The following is a 12,594-nucleotide window of genomic DNA, read 5'->3' as shown; positions in this document are numbered from 1 at the left end:
AACTGACAATTGCACGGTCATGCGGCGCAGTACCCAAATAAAATTTATGTCCTTTTTTTCCCATAATAGGGCTTTCTGTTGGTGGTATTTGATCACCTCTGTGGTTTTTATTTTTTGCACTATGAAAAAAAAAACAATTTTGGAAAAACAAAAAATAAAAAATGTCTTACTTTCTGCTATAAAACATATCTAATAAAAAAAATTAAAAAACCTTATTTCTTCATTCATTTAGGCCAATATTTATTCTGCTACATATTTTCGTAAAAATGGCGGCGATCAGTGACTTATAGCGGGACTGCGACATTGTGGCAGACAAATCACACACTAAGTGACACTTTTTGGGGACCAGTGACATTATTACAGTGATCAGTGCTAAAAAAATATGCACTGTCACTGGCAGGGAAGGGGTTAACATCATGGGCGAGCAAAGGGTTAAATGTGTTCCTAGTGAGTGCTTGCTAACTGTGTGGGGGGTTATTTTACTGTTAGAAGGCAGAGATCCGTGTTCCTGCTTTGTAGGAACACAGGATCACAGCCTTCCCTTGTCACAGAACAGTGATTTGCCTTGTTTACCTAGGTAGATCGCCATTCTGCCTGTGTCCCGAACGATCGCCAGGTGCCAGCGGACATCGAGTCTGCCGGACCCACTGATTAGCTCCCGCTGTGTCCAAACACATTAAGAGAGGGTTGCCAGCAGTGCGCGCCCCAGACCCGGAAGTGCAGAAGACGTATAGGCACTTGATTCTGCGCACAGGAGCCGCTGCCCCCCAGTAAATGTACGTGGGCGGTTGGCAACAGTTTAAGGGGGGGGGGGATTTACTAGAACTGGTGCACACAGAATTTGGTGCAGCTGGTCATAGAAACCAATCAGCTTCTAACTTCAGCTTGTTCAATTAAGCTTTGACATTGAAACCTAGAAGCTGATTGGTTACTATGCAAGGCTGCACTAGATTCTGTGTGCTCCAGTTTTTGTAAAGCTCCCCCTAAATGTTTATTCATAGCAATGTGTGGACAACAAAATTGCAATATTTACATTAAATGGGTAACAAATGAGCATTATTATTTATATATTACAACATTTATAATATTATAATATGCTGCAAATAGTAGACAATAGTGGACAACACACTCATACTGTACTGCAATGATCGAATAATAGGTAATGTCAATTTTGGCAGCATTTTGATGTGGTGGCAGCTCGTTTATATGAGCTCCCTTATCATAAAGACAATTAACTAAATTCAACTTTTATTAGGGTTTACATATACTCTAGGCTTACCCAACCAAACTAAACTTTTTATTTATCATATCTTCTTTCTACTGTGTATTTCTCCCTGGACTCCTTTAATTAATGTTTCTCTGTATTCTAAAACCAGGTCGAAAATTTTATGTGTACTGATCCTACAAAAGCATATCAGAACAAGTAATTTGAAGTGTAAGTTCACCTTCAGAAATATTTTAAGAAAATCTCCTATGCAATTCTGTATCCAATGAATAGTATATACCAGAGCTCCTCATGTTGTAAATGGTGAAGGTTTTCCCGTTACAGATGCAGGTGTTGGAGGACCCTCTAGAAAAACCATCAACCCCTTATTCCCCTCCATTCTGCTGTTTGCAGGATGGGTTATATGTTGCTAGGCAGACATGATTGCCATGTGTATTAATGTATCAATCATGCTATGATTAACATTGATATATGCATATAGGGATTATTCCTATTTTTACCTTTGCTGTATCCCCTTTTAGGGAGACGACATTAGTGTATTTGGAGATGTCCTTGTCATGTCTGGTGCTTCTGCGCCGGCGTCATCATTATGCCGCAGGTGGCGCCTTTTGTGCGCTTTTTCGCGTTTGCACACCTGCGTGCATGTGCAGATGTGACATGACATGGCGGCCGTATTCAAACAATTAACAGACACAGCATATAACACATGGGGAAAAAGACATTCACTACTTTGACATGATTGCCATGTGTATTAATGTATTGATCAAGCTATGATTAACATTGATATATGCATATAAGGATTTTTTTCCATCTTACCTTTGCTGTACCCCCTTTTGGGGGGATGACATTAGTGTTTTTGGAGATGTGTTTGTCATGTCCGGCGCTTCTGTGTGTGCACGCTGGCATCATCATTATGCGCTGGATGTTGCCTTTTGCGTGTCTTTTTTTCGTTGCATTTGTTTGTGCGCCTGCGTGCATGCACAAACGCGGCATGGCATGGCGGCCATATTCAAACAATTGATAGACATAGTATATAACACATGGGAAAAATGTCCTTCACTACTTTGCCTCTGAAACAGCCGGCCTGTGTCTGGCGAAACTGATCAGGCGTACACACTATCCACCCCTTCTGCCAGCCCTTTTGGTGATGGAACCATGGACTATGGACATTTGGGAGATGTATTCCCCTGTATGACAACTGATGGCTTCAATGCTTCTATGAACTTACTAGATGGATGTATATACTCTCACTTACCTATTTCATTAAGCTTAGCCATCCAACTGTGTTACCTGAGGGTCTTTTCTTTGATTGTTTGGAAGATACTCGATGGATTAATATGCCTGGATGTGCGAGGGAGGCTTTTTGTTTACACAGCTCACTTTGAAACTACATATCAGATGTTTCTTTTCTAACCTGTGACATTGCTCTTCAGTGAACGGTATGCCTCCTCTGGACCACATACAGATCCTTTCCCTACAACAGATGTGATAAATTCATCAACTAAGAACTAATAAAGGTCACCATTCTCACCTTTCTACAACAATAGGTTACAACAATAGGTTATTTATGCTTAAGAACACTTTTTTCATCACATCTTTCAATCAGCTTGTCCTTTAGCAACATTGAGTTCCTCCCCTCTACCTAGTATGGGTATACCATCACCAAATCATTGAACATCCTACTATTTTTTCTTTGATTGTTTTCATATACCTATGCACATGGGCTCAATAGAATATATGGAGTGCTAGGGGTGGTTGAGTGTATGTTTTCAGGTGTGTGTGATGTAAGTTTTGGTACCATTTTAATAATTTGCATTTTTCGCACTCTTTGTCCTGTGATTTTTTTAACTATTAACCACTTGCCGACCGCCCGCCGCAGATATACTGCGCAGGGTGGCTCGGCTGTGCTCAGTCAAGTAGTACTACGTGACTGAGTGCACATGGTTTCGGGGGCGCGTGCGCCGCCCGAGCCACGCTCCCGCTGTGTTTAGACACAGCGGGAGGCGGGCCGCGGAAGGAGTGGCGGCGATTGCTGCTGCCCTCCCATCATTGTCAGAGAAACCGAGAGAAGACCCGCCTGCTTATGTAAACAAAGCAGGCGGATCTTCTGTCAGACAGGCCGGGAGAGATCAGCAGTTTCAGCTAAGCTGAAACTGCGATCTTTCTGTAAAAAGGTGCGTATAGGAGCCACAGCCCGCATAAGCACTAGCAGCGCTAGAAAACAACCTCTGACCAGGTTGAGGGTAAATAGCAAAATGATAATATAAAAAATTTAAAATAAAGCCAAAGTTCATAGGTCCATGGTGTTCACAGGGTAAAGTTATACGAGAGATAGGGTGCATAGGAAACTTGTAACATAGTGTTGAACAAGACTTCTTTGCTGGTCACTCTGCGACTACCGTATCCTTCACCTCACCACTGTGCTCCCCCCCTAGAGAGTGGACACGTACCCTTAACGCTAGGGTCTAGCGCTTTGTTCCACAAATGATCCTCCACTCCCAGATGGCGATCCCCTCAGGACTCCACTCCGACCAGTAGTCTACTGAGTAGGGCGCCCTCAGTAGAAGTCCAATGCCGACGAAACGCGTCAGGGCGTGAGCACGCGGCCATTCAGTTGTACACCAAGGACATCCCAGAGGATCCCCAGTCATAACGCCCATTGAGTCCGGGCAACATCGCGATCAGGTGGCTGGATCACCCGTACCGTGCGGCTCAGTGGGGACATCGTTTGCAGTGGGAGGACCTGGTTTTGTGCCTTGGATATTTGTTTCGCTTAAATACATCCGATTTCATGTGAGTGCGATTTTAATTTTTTAATAAAGCCTTGTTTGTACATATTACACTATGGGTCCCTATTTGTCCCCCTTTATGTGAGAGGAGAGGAGGAGGTGCTGTTCATATCTCTACTGGTCGGAGTGGAGTCCTGAGGGGATCGCCATCTGGGAGTGGAGGATCATTTGTGGAACAAAGCGCTAGACCCTAGCGTTAAGGGTACGTGTCCACTCTCTAGGGGGGGGAGCACAGTGGTGAGGTGAAGGATACGGTAGTCGCAGAGTGACCAGCAAAGAAGTCTTGTTCAACACTATGTTACAAGTTTCCTATGCACCCTATCTCTCGTATAACTTTACCCTGTGAACACCATGTACCTATGAACTTTGGCTTTATTTTAAATTTTTTATATTATCATTTTTCTATTTACCCTCAACCTGGTCAGAGGTTGTTTTCTAGCGCTGCTAGTGCTTATGCGGGCTGTGGCTCCTATACGCACCTTTTTACATGTTATGATCTGAATATAGCGGCTGCTTTATTGGGAATATTGGCATATGAGAATTTACATCTGGTTGTTTTGGCTAGTTGTATATGTTTTGATCCTTTGAGGATTGCATCACATAAGCGCTGAGTGGGTGGGATAAGGAACTATTGTTTCTCTCTTGCTCCTTTTGTGCGATCTTTCTGTGCCTGTCACAGAACCATCCCCCCACACAGTGAGTAAGCAATTTAAGCATACATTTAACCCCTTTGATCACCCCCAGTATTAACCCCTTCCCTGCCAGTGTCATTTATACAGTAACAGTGCATATTATTTAGCACTGATTACTGTATTAATGTCACTGGTCCCCAAAAAGTGCCAAAAATGTCAGTTAGGGGTCCAATCTGTCCGCCGCAATGTTGCAGTCCCGCTAAAAATCACTGATCGCTGCCATTACTAATTAAAATAAATAAAAAAATAAATAAAAAGTCCAAAAATCTATCCCGTAGTTTGTAAACGCTATAACTTTAGCGCAAACCAATTAAAATATGCTTTTTGAGATTTTTTTTTTATCAAAAATATGTAACAGAATACAAATTGGCCTAAACTGATAAAAAAATTAAATTAAAAAAAAAAATTAATTGGGAATGTTTTATAACAGAAAGTAAAAAATATGGCGTTTTTTTCAAAATTGTCGCTCTTTTTTTGTTTATAGCGCAAAATCTAAAAATCTCCCAGGTGATCAAATACCACCAAAAGAAAGCTATATTTGTGGGGAAAAAAAGGACATCAATTGTATTTTGTACAGCATTGCACGATCGCGCAATTTTCCGTTAAAGTAATGCAGTGCCGAAAAAATGGCCTGGTCAATAAGGGGGTAAAACCTTCCAGGGCTGAAGTGGTTAAATATTCATTTTTTGCAGCTCATAGAGTATTGTTCATATTCATACACAATATTTGTTGTGTTGGGTGGTTAAGTATAAATCAGGTTTTTATCTCAGTTTTTCCAGTAGTTACTTTACCGGCATACCCCCACCCTTTCTAAGCTACTTTTCTCACAAATTGACGTGATATTAGGGGTATATCCTAGAGTGCCTTTTTTTTTTAGGATGGGCTGAATATCACAATAATGCACCTCCTAGCAGTCACTTGGGCCATTCAAACTGCACGCATGTGCTGTGCGTACTCTCCAAGCTCTAGCTGAGCTTAATAGCAGGAGATCCAGGCCATTTAAACTGAGCATGTATGCAGTGTACGGTCGCCTTTTCTAGGTGGTCTCAAGGCTCTGTCCTTCGTACCATGTGTGACTGCATTACAAAAAGAAAACATGAGAGAGGTTTCTATTATCTCAATATACAGTATATATACGTAAAATAAATTGGGTCACCATGTAGAATGTTTTCAGGCAATTATGGGGCCTATTTAAAGTGATTCAAGTTCTACTGTATTTTACAGTAAATTCTGGGAATTTATTGACAGGAGGAGAGATCAGCTTGAAGACTACATCGGCCTAGTTATGTTTCTTTATTGCTCAGTCAGCAAGTTGGGTGTTGGGGTGACCAAGCTGTATTGCTTAACCGTCATACAAAAAGGTTAGGTCCCCAATCTGGCTATGCCTAAAGTGGACTTTTAGTCAGAAAATTAAGTCATGCTAGATCACTTCAGGCTGGCTCATTTTGCATGTATAGCTATGTAAAGGGACTGCGACATTGCAGCAGACAAACTGTACACCTAACTGACACTTTTTGGGGACCAGTGACACTAATACAGTGATCAATGCTAAAAAAAATGCACTGTCACTGTACTAATGACACTAGCAGGAAGGGGTAACATCAGGGGTGATCAAAGGGTTAAGTTTGCTCCTAGGGAGTGCTTTCTAACTGTGTGGGGCATGGCTTAACTGAAAGAAGACAGAGATCCATGTTTCTGCTTAGTAGAAATGCAAGATCTCCATCTTCCTCTCTGATAGAACGGCGGTCTGCCTTGTTTACATTGGTAGACTGCCGATCTGCCTCTCCTGTCAACGATCGGTGGGTCTCCGTGGACATACGCTGAACCCGCTGATTGGCTCCCGCTGTATCCAATCACAGTGCGGGTGACTGGCGGCGCACGTGTGCCCCAGACTCTTGCATGAAATCACGTACAGATACATGATTTCGCACTGCAGGGCCGATTTAAGTGGTTAAATCCTCCTATCCTTTTCAGTCAAGGAAGCTGCTTCTGTTTGATCTGCAGCTACTTTGGTGCTGCACATATGATCAGTTATGACACCATCCATTTGATGGCTTGGCTGAGAGCACAAGCAAATGTGACAGTTAGCAATCCCGGCATTCCAGGAATGTGACTGTTTTTTGAAACCGTTAAACTAGTTGCGCTTTATGATTTACTGCTGTTCAGGGGCTCTGGGCTTCATAAAAATGTCAGCCTCCCTCAAGAAGAAGCAGGAACAATTTACAGCACAGGCTAATCTTGGTAGCATAATTATTAATGTGGAATGTATGTTTCTTGCTAAAGAACTTTTTTTTTATCAAGTTGTTATGGGTAAAGTTCAGCTTTAAAATAATATGTAAGATAGCTCATATACACATTAGGGATCGACCGATTATTGGCAAAGCCGATATATAGGGGGCCGATATGCACTTTCCCCGATATATCAGAACCGGCCCCTGAGGTTACCGATATTGCCGAGTGCATGTACTGGAGTGATGCTTGCAGCTAGAGGCATCACCCGGTACCGGCGTCCATAGCCGATGGTCGGCTGCCTTGTAATGACAACCGAAGAGAAGACCCGATCAAAGCCGCATTCGGCTCTGATCAGGTCTCCATGTAAAAACCGGGAAGTGATGTCATGACTTGGTGCCAAATTCAAAAAAATGACAGCATTCAAAACAGCCAAACTTGGCGTTTTAAATGCTTTTAAGTGCAGAGGAGGGGTTTGGGGTCTTTTAGACCCCTAGATCCCTCCACAAGAGTACCTGTAAAAAAATAAAAATAAAATAATAACATAAAAAAAAAAACATTTTTTTTTTAATGTATGAAAATGTCGGCCGATACCCATATGAGATGACCAAAATATCAGTATTGGTATCGGCATTAAAAAAACGATATTGGTCGATCACTAATACACGTACATCTTACACATGTGTAAGGGCTTTAGTTGTGTGCTTGCTGATGAGTAGATGTCCAGGATCCCTGTAGGAAAGAAAAATATAATATGGCAAGCCCATTAGTGACAGTAGACCTGGCACTGAAGTTGCAAAGTGTTTATGTAATAAACAAATGTCTAATTTAGTGGTTTAATCTTTATTCACCAGGTTGTCTTTTTCTATTCTGATTTGGAAACAATGTAATTATGTAATGCTGCTTTAATGTTCCTGTAGGGAGCCACAAAATCCACTGATTCATGCAGCAGATATATGTAACACTTTGACTGTAGAAGCTGATTAACGCTTTATGTTCTATTCTTTTTACAGCACTTTGTAGGGATGCTTATAAATATATCATACACCAATTACAAACATCTGCAGGAGCCCATTATTTTCCAGTGTTGCCATATGAATTGTGTTTATATAAACATTATATATTTTTTATTATTAGTCATTAATTTCTGAACAGTTGTTACCAGTACATAAATTGTTGCTTTCTGCTTTGTTTTGTAAGAAAAATACACATATTTATGAGAAATAGAGGAGCGATATTTATGTAAGGAAATTAGGATAGGATCTGACTGTGTAATTACCAATGTCACTACTCTACAGGTACTATAGGCACACATACTGTATGTGCCTATTTTTATTCTATGCGCCTTTTCTTGCAATCATGAGTGACACAAGGGGTTAAATTACTAAAACTGGAGATTTCAAAATCTGGTGCATGGTATCCAATCAGCTTCTAAATTCAGCTTGTTCAGTTGAGCTTTGACGAAAAAAAAAAATCAGGAAGCTGATTGGTTTCTATGCAGAGTTGCACCACATTTTGCAGTTTTAAGTTTTAGTAAATCGACCCCAAGTTTTTTTTTTTGCTTTTTTTATTTGTTTATGTGGCAGGTCTGCCATTGTTACAGGTTACCTTTCCAGCCCATGTGAGCTGCAACCCTGGGTGTGAGAACTGAGACAATGACAATTGTTTGGTTGTTTTTTTGTATTTTAGGGGATGGGAGATGTGCATGAGTGGGATACTCCTCTGGCTCAACTAGGTACACTTTTGGGACTCTTAAACAATGATGTGCTTGTTAGCGCTGTCTTGACGCCAGCTAATGCTTTCTGACGCTTGAAAGTAATGTAACACTGAAAACTGTGCTGGAACCTTGACCTTAGTCCAGAAGATCCAGGACTGTAGAATATTGAGCCTCTGACACTGCTTTAGTCAAAGTCACTAACTGGCTTCCTCCGGCCGTGCGCTGGCTTGAGGTAGCTCTTTGTGAATTCCTGTGCTGCTGCAATTCTCAACTAGTATACTCCACACCGTATACTGACTCTTCAGGGCCCAAACTGCAAGCGCCCCCTTTGACACTTCAGGGCCCTCTGACTAGGTACCCCCTCTAATTTCAGGGTCCTCTGACCAGGCACCCCCTTTATAGCTAGCTGACACTTGGATCCCCAGAACCTCCTCCGGAGTGGGCCCCTCTGACACTAGGCAGACCCACAGGGGCAATCCACAGTACTCACGACCTTTGTAGGCTTTCCTTGGACTGGACCCCTCTCTCTCTCCGCTGGTTCTCGGCACACCGGATCCACTTCAGCTCAACTCAGCACCCTCTGGACTCTCAGGCAGCACCCCAAGACATCCACTTCCTCTGACAGGAGGAGAGACAGCCTTACTTCCCCTCCTGCCAAAGACCATGAGTCATGCACTCCCCTCAAACTTATACCCACTCCCAGAATTCTCTGCGGCAGAATCTGCCTTCTGGGGTAGTTACAAGCCTGAAGGTGTCTCTGATTGGGTTTCCTCCACTGCCCAATGAAAAGCCTCTCACAGGGCTAGTGGGGGAGACTCCCCTCCCCTCTCAGCAGACACAAGTGGGAGCCATGACAACCTACCTGAACAAAATACCTCATGGCTCTTCTGTTAGGCAGACAAAGCACACTATATTTTACCTAGCACCTGCCTATAGCGTGCTACATTTATTTTGCACTGTAATCAACCTAACCGGTTTTCCAAATGTTGGGAGGTCATGTTACCAGTGGGGTACCTCAGGGATCTGTACTGGGACCAATTTTGTTTAATATCTTCATAAGTGATATTGCAAAAGGCCTCGATGGTAAGGTTTGTCTTTTTGCTGATGACACAAAGATATGTAACAGGGTTGATGTTCCTGGAGGGAAGCGCCAAATGGAAAAGGATTTAGGAAAACTAGAAGAATGGTCAGAACTCTGGCAACTGAAATTTAATGTGGATAAGTGCAAGATAATGCACCTGGGGCGTAAAAACCCAAGGGCAGAATATAGAATATTTGACACAGTCCTGACCTCAGTATCTGAGGAAAGGGATTTAGGAGTAATTATTTCAGAAGACTTAAAGGTGGGAGGACAATGTAATAGAGCAGCACAAAATGCCAGCAGAATGCTTGGATGTATAGGGAGAGGTATAAGCAGTAGAAAGAGAGAAGTGCTTATGCCGCTGTACAGAACACTGGTGAGACCTCACTTAGAGTATTGTGCGCAGTACTGGAGGCCATATCTCCAGAAGGATATAGATACTCTAGAGAGAGTTCAGAGAAGAGCTACTAAACTAGTACATGGATTGCAGGAAAAAACTTACCAGGAAAGGTTAAAGGACCTTAACATGTATAGCTTGGAAGAAAGAAGAGACAGAGGGGATATGATAGAAACTTTTAAATACATAAAGGGAATCAACTCGGTAAAGGAGGAGAGCATATTTAAAAGAAGAAAAACTACCACAAGAGGACACAGTTTTAAAGAGGGGCAAAGGTTTAAAAGTAATATGAGGAAGTATTACTTTACTGAGAGAGTAGTGGATGCATGGAATAACCTTCCTGCAGAAGTGGTAGCTGCAAATACAGTGAAGGAGTTTAAGCATGCATGGGATAGGCATAAGGCTATCCTTCATATAAGATAGGGCCAGGGACTATTCATAGGATTCAGATATATTGGGCAGACTAGATGGGCCAAATGGTTCTTATCTGCCAACACATTCTATGTTTCTATGTTTCTATGTAATCTTGGTGGGTAGCAAGAACCATTGAACTAAAGTCCACCTTCAGTCTTGATATTATTGGTTCTTTATATGATCTATGTAGCCTATGAAAGTCCCCTGTTATATTTAGAGGGTGTTTATTGTGTTCCACGTATTGGTGGTGACCAGCATCTGCTGATTGCGCACCCATTATGGTATAATTGAGGACTAGCATTCAGGGCTCCACTCTCCCCAGGATTTAACCCCCTCCCATCCGCGCTACAGCCTATATACGGCTGCAGCGTGGACTTGAATTTTTGGGAGGCCGTTTTTAAACGGCCTCCAGTGACACGCCCCACCGCGCGCTCCCGCGAGCGCGCATCGGGGAGAATCTGTGTCGGCCGTGTCCCTTGGACACGGCCGATCACAGATCGTGGTGAATGGCCAATCACAGCGGCCATTCACCACGTGATCAAGCCGTCCAATGAGAGATGTAAACATATGAGATCATCTCTCATCGCCGGCGCTCCTTCCTCACACAGACACTGCAGTGTGAGGAAGGAGGGGGAGCCGACAGCCGCTGGGGACACAGACAAATGTAATCAGGGCACTGATCACCAGTGCCCTGATTACTGAAGGTAAAAAAACCACACACATTGCCCCCCCATCAGTGCCCACAGTGCCCGCCATCAGTGCCCCCATCAATGCCCACAATCAGTGCCCATAGTGCTGCCAGTCAGTGCCCATCAGTGCCTGCTCATCTAGGCACTGATGAGCACTGACTGGCAGCACTATGGGCACTGAGTGTTGGCACTGATGGTGCTGCCCATCAGTGCTCATCAGTGCCGCCCATCAGTGCTCATCAGTGCCACCCGTCAGTGTCCATCAGTGCCATCCGCCAGTGCCCATCAGTGCCGCCTATCAGTGCCCATCAGTGCCGCCCGTCAGTGCCGCCTCTCAGTGCCCAGCAGTGCCACCTTTCAGTGCCAAGCAGTGCCACCTCTCAGTGCCCAGCAGTGCCACCTCTCAGTGCCCAGCAGTGCCGCCTATCAGTGCCGCCTATCAGTGCCACCTATCAATGCCGCCTATCAGTGCTCATCAGTGCGGCATATTAGTACCTCCTCATCAGTGCCCATAAGTGCCACCTCATCAGTGCCCATAAGTGCCACCTCATCAGTGCCCATCAGTGCAGCCTATCAGTGCCCATCAGTGCAGCCTCATCCGCGCACATCAGTGAGGGAGAAAAATTTATTTTCAAAATTTACTCGCAGAAAATAAGAAAAAAACTTTTTTTTTTCAAAATTTTCTGTCTTTTTTCTTTTTTTTTGTAAAAAATAAAAAACCCAGAGGTGATTAAATACCACCAAAAGAAAGCTCTGTTTGTGTGAAAAAAATTATAAAAATTTCATATGGGTACAGTGTAGCATGACCGCGCAATTGTCATTCAAAGTGTGCGAGAGCTGAAAGCTGAAAATTGGCCTGGATGGGAAGGGTGTTTAAGTGCACAGTAGGCAAGTGGTTAAAAGGAGCAGCCATAAGTGTGCATGTGTGCACCATGCTCAAGAAGTCTATGGAGGAACAGAGAAAGGCCCTACATTTAAGGGCCAGAGCAGAAGTGCTTCAGGACTAAACCAGGATGCAAGACTGGACTGAAGGATGTAGTATTGAAGGAGGAATTTTGAACACTCCTAAAAGGGTAACCCATTCTGTGTCAAAACAGATCTTTCTTTAAATTAAAGTGTTACTACACAACAGTATATTCAGTCTGTATATATAGTAAAGCATGCTTGTTATACTTACTGTGGAAGCTAAGGGGTTAATCCTCTGGATTGTGTAAAAAGGCTGGTTAATCCTTTCTGCGCCGATCCTCCCCTTCTTTTACTGTCCCCAATCCATCTGCTGATAGAACAGAGTCTTGGGGGCACTGTGCACATGCTCAGTTTGGTGTGTATTGCTAGCGATTTTTTTTTTGTTTTGGGGCAAG

Source organism: Pelophylax lessonae (genome assembly GCF_965119305.1).
Source record: "Pelophylax lessonae genome assembly, chromosome: 3".
Lineage (NCBI taxonomy): Eukaryota > Metazoa > Chordata > Amphibia > Anura > Ranidae > Pelophylax > Pelophylax lessonae.
This window is presented reverse-complemented; position numbering follows the sequence as displayed.